Here is a 12,984-nt window from a genome sequence, read left to right as displayed (position 1 = left end):
CGTTGGCCCTTGCCACCCGAAAGGCCGCAAGATTGTCAGCTGAGGGACGGCACCTGAAGCGGCGCAGAGCTGTACGGCGGGCTCGGATGGTTGAGCGGCACTCAGTGGTCCACCAAGGGACAGGACGCCTCTTGGGATGACCGGATGACCGTGGGATTGACAATTCAGCAGCATGGGAGATCACGGCTGTAACATGGTCGACCCATTCTTGGACGCTGGCACGGTGTTCCAGAACAGCCAGGTGGCTGAAAAGTGTCCAGTCAGCTCTGCAGAGGTGCCACTGGGGCGGCACTGGTAATTCCACAGCCTCATCCAGGAGGCGAATCCAAAGGGGGAAGTGGTCACTAGAATGGAGATCAGCAGCAACCCCCCACAGAGCAGAATCTGTGAGTGCTGGAGAGCAAAAGGAAAGGTCAATAGCTGATGACGACCCAGAAGCAGTACAGAAATGAGTGGGAGCACCAGAGTTGAGGATGCACAGTTCTTCAGACATCATGAGGCTTTGCAGAACGCGACCCATGGGGCAAGTAGTCGGAGAGCCCCATAAGACATTATGAGCATTGAAGTCCCCCAGAAGAAGAAATGGGCGGGAGAGTTGGCTAATAAGGTCTGTGAGAGCCTCAGAGTCTATTGCATCTTGAGGCGGTAAGGAAACTGAACAGACTGTGAGCCTCCGACCCACAAGAAGGTCAACTGCAACTGCTTGCAAGTCTGTAACGAGAGGGACCTCAGATGAGTGGTGCATGTCACGGACAAAAACCGCAACACCACCCTTTGCCCTTTTCCCCGTCAGATCATCTTTTAGATAGACGGTATAGCCACGTATAGAAGGAACATCAGTGGTCCGAAAATGTGCTTCTTGGAGACATAAGCACAAATGGCACTCTCGTACAAGGAGTTGTAATTCGGCCACATGCGTCCTGAACCCATTCAGGTTCCACTGTAATATGGGAGCCAGTGATCAGGGTGGCTGAACTTTCACCCTGCGTCTGTGCTTTGGAGGAGAGCCCGTACTGGCTGGAGATTTATTTATTCCTGGGGCGAGACGATCGCCCCCGTCGACATCAATGTCCATCAGCTCCGATGACGACCCACGGGAGATGTCAGACAGTACGATGGCCTCGTCATCGGACAGACCCTGACTAGTCTCCTCAGGTGGCAAAACCTTCACCTTCGGCGTCTTTGTCTTGGGGGGCTTAGAATGCAGAGCCTTGTCAACAGTTGAAGCTTTACTCGCCTGGGCAGAAGGCGCCATATCGGGAGAGGCAGGAAGTACCCCAATGTCAGCAACCACGGCCTTTTCCGACGTTGTGGGGAGAGCTGCAGGTTGCAAAACAACCGCAGCAGCACAAGTGCACTGGCAAACGCAGGTATTAGTGCTAACACTAGCAACCTCCGTTTGCGTAGCAACAGTGGCCAACTGTACCGGTTTTTTCAGAGCGGAAGCGAAAGATGTTGTAAACACAGGAGGCTGCATGGCCTTAAAGAGCTTCTTGGCCTCACCATAGGGGATGCGCTTCGATGTTTTAATCTCCTGTATCTTCCGTTCTTCGAGATAGATGGGGCAGACCCGGCTCCAGACAGGGTGACTCCCAGAGCAATTCACGCACTTCACAGGCGATGAACAATCGGCTCGTTCATGGGCAAGCTGACCACATTTACGACAAGTGACTACCCCATTGCACCCCAACGTAGTATGCCCAAAGCGCTGACATTTAAAACAGCGGATTGGATTGGGGAAATATGGCCGTACCGGCAAAGTAAGAACCCCGCTTTAACATGCTCTGGGAGTCTCTGGCAACTGAACGTGAGAATAAACGAGTCGGATTTGACGAGGTCCCCATCGACTCGTTTCATAATATGCTGCACGTCAACAATACCTTCGTCAGCCCACTCAGATTTTAACTCGTCTGTGGGGATATCCACCAAGTCCATGCCACAACACCCTTACTATAGTTCAAAGTGGAGTAGAGCTCGGTTTCGATAGCGTACTCTCCGAGACAGGTTGCTTTCCGAAGAGAAGCGACTTGATGGGAACTAGATGTCTCAACTAACAGAGTCCCATTGCGCAGTCGCTTCACAGATTTCAGTGTTCCTGCAATTCCCTCAAGACCCTTGTGGATGTAAAAGGGAGAAACCCTCTCAAAGCTACCCTCCTTCCATTTGATAATCAAAAACACATTCTGATTATCAGCATGTGCTCTGTTACGACAGTCTGATAATTCTCTAGCAACACCAGGCGCTGGATGACTCGCAGCACGAAGTCGCTTTTTCGATGGGGTGTGTTTCCCTACCAGTGGCCCACACAATCCACTGGTAGGGGGAAATGTAGAGGTCGAAGGGTCCATTGCGGTCCCACGAGCAGCTAGGGAACTGAAGGTCCGCTCAGAGGCCCGCGTGCCTGAGTAAGCCGTATACAACTGGGGTGCGGCAGGTGCCCCAGAGGTTGCTCGCTTGCGACTGCTCCACCCCAACAGCCATGCATCTTATAGGCGCGGAGCACACCGAAAGATTGAGGGGTTTTTATAGAGGTTGGCCTTCCTCGCAATCCAGGCAGTCAAGCCAAGATTACCATTCCTCGCAGCACACAACATTCCACCGCCTCACCATACGATGGTCGCTGAAGCGTGTCCGGGGGTTACGGTGACAGGAGACTGGCGGCGCTGACCAGTTCCCAGCTCAGGACCCCGGGATCGCCAAGCCCGTACTCAGCAAATGAATGCTGAGCCCCTGGGGGCGGGACAACTCGAACCTCCGACGGGAGGAGCCGCGCGAACCGTGGGAAGGCGCCTCGTACCGTGAGGCACCTCAGCAGGAAACGAGTGGCCAGGTACATAAATGGAAAGAAAACGAAAATATTTTACTAATTTCATTTCCTTCCAGTATTAGTACCATCATTAAACTAATCAGAAATATACCAACATTTATATCTTTCAGTTTACTGGAGGGAATACCAAACAATTGCAGATTTTAATAAAGAAGAGAAGTTAAATGTTAGCATTTTATACATGCTGGTACCAAGGGGAGGTGATTGGGATAGGCCATCAATTACACGATGATGAATGTTTTCAACGTCGCGGGTCGGTGTTTCGGCGTCAAAAACATGAATGTTGTGATTTGAGACTAAAAAATGGTTCAAATGGCTCTGAGCACTATGAGACTTAACATCTGTGGTCATCAGTCCCCTAGAACTTAGAACTACTTGAACCTAACTAACCTAAGGACATCACACACATCCTTGCCCGAGGCAGGATTCGAACCTGCGACCGTAGCGGTCACGCGGTTCCAGACTGAAGCGCCTAGAACCGTGAGACTAACACCTTGTGTCGTCATTTCGTGCCTCGTGAATTCGATGCACTTCTACATTTTCTTTTATTTTGATAGAGCGTGGTACATTGTATGGTGCGCCAATATGAAAGTATAATATCTTCACTTATTTGAACTGATCACAGCCGGCCGTTGTGGCCGAGCGGTTCTAGGCGCTTCAGTCTGGAACCGATTCGAATCCTGCCTCGGGCATGGATGTGTGTGATGTCCTTAGGTTAGTTAGGTTTAAGTAGTTCTAAGTTCTAGGGGACTGATGACCTCAGATGTTAAGTCCCATAATGCTCAGAGCCATTTGAACCATTTGAACTGATCACAAAGGACGAACTGCGTGGTCTTACTCGCCGAGAGCTGAAGTAATTATTCAAAAGAGCTCCTGTTTCCTCGCGAATAGTCACCAAGTTCTTCCTCCATTAAAACGTGAAAAGCTTACACAGTGCATTATGTTGACCCCTTACCCGCTTGTAGAAAATAAAATGCATGATTATTTCCTCTAGACTACAACGCAGGCGCTGGTGTTGGATGTATTTTGGCAACCATGTATAATTATAGGAACTTTTCTTCTAGGTTTGACCAATACTATCTGCTGTAGGGAGATACTATCTTATCAAAACTATCTGGACACCTATTAGTGTCTTCCCAACACCTTTATGACAGTTCAAACTCAGCTGGGGACACTTTCGATGAGATATATCATCTTGTCTGTTGATGACTGGGAGCGCATTCTTCCTCAAGAACCGAAATGGTTACCGCGTACAGTCAAGCGCCGGCACGCCACTCGGAAACGAAAGTGCAAGGAGGGCTGTGAAGAAGACGTCAGCCAATTGCACGCTGACCGACCCCTCTCCAGGACGACAACGCTATGGCAGCGACCTCTAAGCGAAGAGAACATAAGCGCCGCGCCGACTGGTCGCTGCCTACTTCCACAGCAGCATAAAGATGAGGCACTTCAAGACCAGCGACTTAGGAATTATACATCTTGAAGAGATTTCTTATTTGCATGTCGCCCTTTGCTTGCGTCACTTCTGTGTTATTGTCAACGTTAAGTATTCTTATTGTCCGTTTCGTAATAAAACTCATTAATCCGATTTGTTTGAATGTTGTCTGGGGATCCGAGAAGGCAGGCTTCCTAGACCCCACGTATTTGATGTCAAGGCAGGATTCAACAGAAACCATAGAAGGTAGTGAGGTTGGAAGCTGGGGTCTGGAGTCAAGTGCTGTGGCTCGTCCCAGAGATGTTCCATTGGGGTCACGTCGGGACTCTAGAACAGCTGACTAACTGACCAATCCAGGTATGTTATTGTCCACAAACCACTGTCCCACAGCTACTTCTTTGTGACAGGTGCATTGTAATGCTGATGCAAACAATCATCGTCTCCGAAGTGTTGCTCTGCTGTACTTAGTACACAATGTTGTGAAATGATATCCTTACCCATTTAACGCTTTATTAGGCGCAATAAGGTACGACACCCTAACCACGAAAACACCTTACCGTAACACCACTTCCTCCGAACTTCAATGTTGCCACTACACATGATGGCAGGCGAGGTTCTCAAGGCACTTGCCAAACCCAAAACCTTCCATCGGATTGCCACAGGGCATAGCGTGATTCATCACCCCAAATCACAATTCACTGTCCAGTGACGTCGTTCTATATATCACCTCAAGCGTCGCTAGCACTTGTAACACTTTCATGCCGATGTGCTTTTTGATCATTTATTATTGTATATATACTTGCTTTTATCTTTATGTAAATTTATATGTACACGATGTAGAATTAATTTGTTTATTTTGCTGTATAATCAATTATGAATATTATGTAAATATTGCTGAGTAACCGCTGAGGGAATGTTAGGGAAACGTTAGGTTTATGTCAACGAATAAGTATCGTTGGATTAGCGGCGTCTCTGGACGCGGGAGGATGTTACGTCAGAGCGCGAGCTACACAGAGAGAGAACTCTGGTGTGAGACTTGGTGAAGTGCGGACGCATGGATGGCGGGCACTGTACCGGAGGAGTGATTGTTTAGCGGCACGTGACAAGTGATGAGCGTGGGCGGTGGAAATATTGGCTGCATCAACATCAAGAACCCGCCACGCCAATATCATTGCCAATAACTACTGTGATCGCTAATTATCATGGAAAGGAGCCAGCAGCAGTATCGTCGTCAGCAACTTCGTCACGGCGAGAATGGACAGATTTCTGCATCTCAGCTTGTTGTCAACTAGTTTTGTAACGGCGTTACTCAGCTTTGTGGTGTTTTGCGAGTGAATAATTACGATAGTTTAATCAAAACTGTTCACCCGTGATTCTCCTAAAATCATTCACCAAGTAGGTTCGTGTCCTGTCCTATTGTTACAATAATCCGAGTACTGTTTATGAAAAATGAAAATTGCAGTGCCAGTTAATTTTACTTATGAACTAAATGATTCAGTTAGATTAAAGATTTGAACTTAAAGCATTCAGTAATTTCAGTCTCACTAACTTTAAATTTGAACTTTAATATGAGGTGATCTAAGTGTTGCAAATAGTAAATCAACTAATCAAATTAAAATGATTCCTGGCACTATGAACAAAAGCACTAACTACAGTTAATGAGTGAGTGCAAATATCAATGATTATTGTAATTTGTTGTTAGTAAAGTTCTGGTTCACATTTTGACTTGCAGTCGTGCTAAAGTATAATAAATACCTTTTGATACAGTAGTTATCAATTTCTACTTCCCTGTTCAGAAGTCAATAGAGTTTCTTTTAATTATTTTAGGCGTTATTGTGAGGTAGCGCCATTGTCACTTGCAACAGTAAGTAACCATTAATCTCGGAGCTATCTTGCATGTTTTCAAAATTTCAGCTTTATTAGTTAATGATATTTCGAGTGCAAACTATTTTCCTTCTCGCTTTATTACGTAAATGTTTCAATTTTTTTTGCTAATATGCGTGCAGCCCTCTGTTGCCGCGCGTGTTCGAGTAATTCTTAACATTGACTGTTCGGCTCATTAATTCACCTACCGAACAGAAATTCTGCCCAGTTGGGCTGGTGACCGTATTTCTTTCAGCTATAATTATTTCAGTAACTCTTATTATTCTGGTCCGATCCACGTGGTACCCCTTCTCGTTGGCACAGTACGTGAATGACAGCACAAACCTTTCGAACAACCATACTAAATTTTACAGTAATTAAGTTGTCCTACAAGGTATCTTGTTGTTAACCTCTCCCTCATTTATCGACTTTATATTGAATCTTCGGAACGACAGCCTTTTCATAATTTTATTCCAATTGCTTAGGCACATGCTTACATGGTCATATATTTCTAACATTGTCGATAGAAGGGAAGGGGGACGTTACACACTGATCACAGGAACGTGTGGCTTATCAGGAGGGGCTCAGCCGTTGTCCCTCATTACTTTTAGCTCTCTACGCACAATCATTGTGATGGCAGGACTGCTGGCAGCAGTTTGGAGCTCAGTAATGACTCCTTCCGCTGATTTCATTCGATTTCTAGAACCAACCTCCGCACTGCTCGATGTCCTTGTCCGTCAGGGCTTGACGTCTACCAGATCTTTCTTTAACTGTGGTTGTTTCTTCGCGTTTCCATACCACAGTCACGTCACCAGAAGTCGACTTGGACAATCGTAGAAGGGTGAACTGTCTCTGGAGAACTTGTTACGTAGGTGACATCAAATTACCACACCCCATTCTAAATGACTGAGATCTCCTGACCGACTAACTCTGCTGTTTCTGCTTCTCTACTGACATTACCGTACTCTCTTCCTGCTTTTCCGCTAAGTTCACCAAAGTCATGGGATAGCAATATGCGCATACATAGATGACGCTAGTATTGCGTACTCAAGGTACAAAAGGGCAGTCATGTGGTGGACCTGTCATTTGTACTCTGGTAATTCGTGTGAAAGGGTTTACTACGTGATTACGGGCACACGGCGTGATAAACGGACTTCGAACGCGGAATGGTAGTTGGACCTACACGCACAGGACATTCCACTTTCGAAATCGTTATGGAAATCTACATTCCGAGATCCACAGTGTCAAGAGTGTGCCATGAATATCAATTTTTCAGGCATTACCTCTCACCATGGACAACGCAGAGGCCGACGGATTTCACTTAACGACCGAGAACAGCGGCGTTTGCGTAGAGCTGTCAGCGCTAGCAGACAACCAACATTGCGTGAAATAATCTCAAAAATCGACATTCCAGCGAGTGTCTAACAGCGTGACGTCACCTGCAGCACATCTCCTAGTCTCGTGACCATATTGATTGGACCCTCGACGACTGGAGAACCCTGGTGTGCTGAATCCCGATTTAAGTTGGTAAGAGCTGATGGTAGAGTATGACTATGGTGCGGAGCCGACGAAGTCATGGACCCAAGTTGTCAACAAGGCAGTGTGCAAGCTGCTGGTGGCTCCATGATGGTGTGGGCTGGTATTGGCTGGGTTCTCTGTACCCGGTGAACCGTTCATTGATTGAAAATGGCTACGTTCGGCTACTTGGAGACCATCTGCAGCCTTTCGTGGATGCCTTGATCTCAAACAACGAGGGAATTTCCATGGCCAACAACGCGCCATGTCACCGGGCAACAGTTGTTCCCGACTGTTTTGAAGAACATTCTGGGTAATTCGAGCGAATGATTTGTCCACCCAGATCGCCCGACATGGATCCCGTCGAACATTTATGGCTCATAATCGAGAGGTCAGTTCTTGCACAAAATCCTGCACCGGCAACACTTCCGCCTTATGGAAGGCTGTAGAGGCCGCATGGCTTCATATTTCTACAGGGGACTACCAACGCCTTGTTGATCTCCTGCTACATCGAGTTGCTGAACTATGCCGAGCAAAAGGAGGTCCGACACGGTATTGGGAGATGTCCCACGTTTTGACACCTCAGTGTATACTGGAGGGTGCACTTGTCGCGACGTCTAGTGCTTAGGGAGGGTAGGACGTCAAACGGGCCGACTTGGAGCAGGAGAGGCACCACAGGACATTTTAATTTCCACTGTCTATACTTTTACAAGTAAATTCATGACCAGGAAGGATTCAGGATTCACATTCGTAGCAGCGGAAGCTGAAAAACGTAAAAAAATAATTTCTTTTACATGTGAAATTTCATCATTTTTTCACTTACTATTGGCTGCATTTGTTGCTATAAATACACTTTTCTTCAGTAAGAGAGACTGTTCGATGAATTTTGCACAGCATACAAACCATACTTACAGGTGTCTGAAACCCAGGAATCTATTTAATTTATGAAAAATGAATGAGCTGTCACGTTTTAAACATTATGTTTAGAAAAAAAATAAAATTTTGTAGTTAATTACCTCAATTTTTAACACAGATTTTAATAGATTTGGAGAATTCTAGAGTTTTATACACCTGTAAGTATGGTTTGTATGCTGTGCAAAATTCATCAAAGAAGCTCTCTTACTTGTGAAGAAAAATGTACCTATAGCAACAAATGAGGCCAACAGTAAGTGAAAAAATGATGAAATTTCATACCCCAAAAAATTATTTTGTTATGTTTTTGCACTTCCACTGCTATGAGTGTGAATCCTGAATCCTTCCTAGTCATTCTGACAAAGTTTTATGAATTTGTTTGTAAAAGTATTGTTGTTGTTGTTGTTGACTTCAGTCCTGAGACTGGTTTGATACAGGTCTCCATGCTACTCTATTCTGTGCAAGCTTCTTCATCTCCCAGTACTTACTGCAACCTACATCCTTCAGAATCTGCTTAGTGTATTCATCTCTTGGTCTCCCTCTACGATTTTTACCCTCCACGCTTCCCTCCAATGCTAAATTTGTGATCCCCTCATGCCTCAGAACATGTCCTACCAACCGGTCCCTTCTTCTTGTCAAGTTGTGCCACAAACCCCTCTTCTCCCCAATTCTATTCAATACCTCCTCATTAGTTATCTGATCTACCCATCTAATCTTCAGCATTCTTCTGTAGCACCACATTTCGAATGCTTCTATTCTCTTCTTGTCCAAACTATTTATCGTCCATGTTTCACGTCGATACATGGCTACACTCCATACAAATACTTTCAGTAACGACTTCCTTACACTTAAATCTATACTCGATGTTAACAAATTTCTCTTCTTCAGAAACGCTTTCCTTGCCATTGCCAGTCTACATTTTATATCCTCTCTACTTCGACCATCATCAGTTATTTTGCTCCCCAAATAGCAAAACTCCTTTACTACTTTAAGTGTCTCATTTCCTAATCTAATTCCCTCAGCATCACCCGACTTATTTCGACTACATTCCATTATCCTCGTTTTGCTTTTGTTGGTGTTCATCTTATATCCTCCTTTCAAGACACTGTCCATTCCGTTCAACTGCTTTTCCAAGACCTTTGCTGTGCCTGACAGAATTACAATGTCATCGGCGAACCTCAACATTTTTATTTCTTCTCCATGGATTTTAATACCCACTCCAAATTTTTCTTTTGTTTCCTTTACTGCTTGCTCAATATAGAGACTGAATAACATCGGGGAAAGATTACAACCCTGTCTCACTCCCTTCCCAACCGCTGCTTCCCTTTCATGCCCCTAGACTCTTATAACTGCCATCCGGTGTCTGTATAAATTGTAAATAGCCTTTCGCTCCCTGTATTTTACCCCTTCCATCTTTAGAATTTGAAAGAGCGTATTCCAGTTAACATTGTCAAAAACTCTAAGTGCACAAATGCTAGAAACGTAGGTTCGCCTCTTCTTAATCTAGCTTCTAAGATAAGTCGTAGGGTCAGTATTGCCTCACATGTTCCAACATTTCTGCGGAATCCAAACTGAAAAGTATAGACAGTAGAAAATAAAATATCCTGTGGCGCCTCTCCTGCTCCAAGTCGGCCCGTTTGACGTCCTACCCCCCCTAATTCCGCATTACATAGGGTGTCAGGATACTTTTGATCAGACAGTGTATGAAACAGTGTGTGACAAACGATGAAACCGTAAGATCCTATCACTCCTGGTCTACTGAGTTGGCCATTCATTGCTGAGGCCCTCCTCCAACCGCTAGTCGTTATGTATGGTGGTGGTTCATATTATCCATTGTCACTCCTGGAACGGCCTGTACAGAATGAACTGCCACACTGTACAGAATGTGCGCCGGCCGCGCCGGGGCCCCACTGATAGCCGTGTGCGACCCTCACGCAGCCCGGCGCTGTGACTGGCGCACGTCCAGCGCACCGCATCCCCGCGCGTGCAGCCGGGCATGCGGCTAATTAACAGGTAGAGACGGCGTGGCACGCAGCGCGCCGCGTTTTTCCCCGTGCCTCGGAAACAGTGCGTAATTACCGGCCGAGATCCGGCAATTACGGCGAACCGCGAGCCGCTCTCCTACTTACCTCGTCCGAATCAATCTTGGCGGCGCGAAGGCACAGGTGCTCTCGGCTTGCGCGGGAATAACCGCTGTTTAAGAATTTAAAGCAAAGAACAACCCTTGAGGGCGAAATTACGCCTTAATTGTGGGAGGGTGTAAAAAAGTGGGAGCAAGGTGACGATCAGTCGATACGCCGCCGGAAGCTGAGTCACTCAGTCACTCCGCCCTCGCGTGTCGCTGTCTGCGGCAGACCCACGAATTTTTACGTGCCCTCTCGTCTGGTGTCGCCTGGGTTACAGGTATCCATTCATTTTCGTCCGAGGCGTGGGGCGCGCATGCTGCCTTATTTACGGGAGAGATCTACATCTGTTTCCTTTCACGTTGACTGCAGCCAACCAGGTGTTCTGGGCCATCATTTGGTTGCATAAAATTATTCGTGGCCGTCGACCAAACCCACCTCCTATAGACGGACGACGTGTCTGAGGTACTTTTCTTTACGTAACACTGCGCAGACTTATGCTAAAAACTCCAGATAACGAAGTATCATATTATGTCAAGTAACAGAATATCATTACTTTCACATACACTCATGCTTACAAATTAAGGATAATGCTGATACATGGTGAAATAAAACTCTGGTGGACGGTTTGTGGGTTTAAATCACCTCGAGGTATGACCATGCGGTGCATTTGACCTGCGGTCGTCGCACGGTGGCGCTGGCAGCAGTCCACATACGCAAATGTGTGTTGGTCCATGTCAGAGTACGGTGCAGCGAGAAAGGGTGCAGACGTTATCAGACCTGCTAATAGTGACTGTGTATTGAAAATGGCTCAAAGAGCACATATTGATGACATTATGAGGGGTACAATACAAGGACGACTGGAGGCTGGTCAAACACAGCAGGTCGTAGCACGGGACCTCCGTGTACCACAAAGTGTGATCCCAAGATTATGGCAAGATTATGGCGCTACAGAACGGGACGTCCACAGTGTACAACACCACAAGAAGACCGATATCTTAGCACCAGTGCCCGCAGACAGCCACGGAGTACTGCAGGTGGCCTTGCTCGGGACCTTACCGCAGCCACTGGAACAGTTGTCTCCAGACACACAGCCTACAGACGACTGAACAGACATGGTTTATTAACCCAGAGACCTGAAAGGTGCATTCCAATGACCTCTGGTCACGGGAGAGCTCGTAAAGCCTGGTGTCAAGAACACAGTACATGTTCATTGGAACAGTGGTCCCAGGTTATGTTCACGGACGACACCAGGTATAGTCTAAACAGTGATTCTCGCATGGTTTTCATCTGTCGTGAACCAGGAACCAGATAACAACTCCTTAATGTCCTTGATAGGGACCCATATGGAGGTCGTGGTTTGATGGTGTGGGATGGAATTATGAATGGTGCACGTACACCCCTGCATGTCTTTGACAGAGGGACTGTAACAGGTCAGGTGTATCGGCATGACTTCATGCACCAGTATGTCCGCCTTTTCAGGGGTGCAGTGGGCCCCACCTTCCGCCTGGTAGATGATAACGCACGGCACAACCGAGCTGCCATCGTGGAGGAGTACCTTGAAACAGAAGATATCAGGCGAATGGAGTGGCCTGCATGTTCTCCAGACCTAAACCCCATCGAGCCCGTCTGGGATGCTCTCGGTCGACATATCGCTGCTCGTCTTCAAACCCCTAGGGCACTTCAGGAGCTCCGACAGGCACTGGTGCAAGAATGAGAGGCTATACCCCAGCAACTGCTCGACCACCTTATCCAGAGTATGCCAATCCGTTGTGTGGCCTGTATACGTGTGCATGGTGATCATATCCCATATTGATGTCGGTGTACATGCGCTGGCTTATCACCAATACCGTGTGATTACAGGTCTGTGTCGTGTGTGTTCCCTATGTGCCTATGCTATTAGCACCTGTTTTGTGTAGTGCTACTTTGTGTGGCATCACATTCCGCAGTTATCCTTAATTTATGAGCATGAGTGTAGATAGAACGATCTAAGCAGCAAGCACCAGGAGAGTTCTAAGAAGGCACGACTTAATGGACAAACGTCATCATAGTTGGCCAGTTTTCACAAAATATTCATAGATTGTGTATGATGATTACCGTGAATCATTCTGTCTGTTACTGAAAAGGGTATCAAAATCCTGAAAGTGCTTCCTCACATGAAACCGTCAGATACAGGGAAGAAAACGCGGCGGGAGACTTCATAATACGTACACACAGTGTTTAAAAAAGAATGCCACCCCGTAAGAGGTCGTAGTACGGACCACAATAAGAAAAGAGGAACAGAAGAGTTTCTTGGACCACAACCTCACATT

This window comes from Schistocerca nitens, chromosome 4, assembly GCF_023898315.1.
Source record: "Schistocerca nitens isolate TAMUIC-IGC-003100 chromosome 4, iqSchNite1.1, whole genome shotgun sequence".
Classification (NCBI taxonomy): Eukaryota; Metazoa; Arthropoda; class Insecta; order Orthoptera; family Acrididae; genus Schistocerca; species Schistocerca nitens.
The sequence above is the reverse complement of the archived record's forward strand: the minus strand, read 5'-3'. Positions refer to the sequence as shown.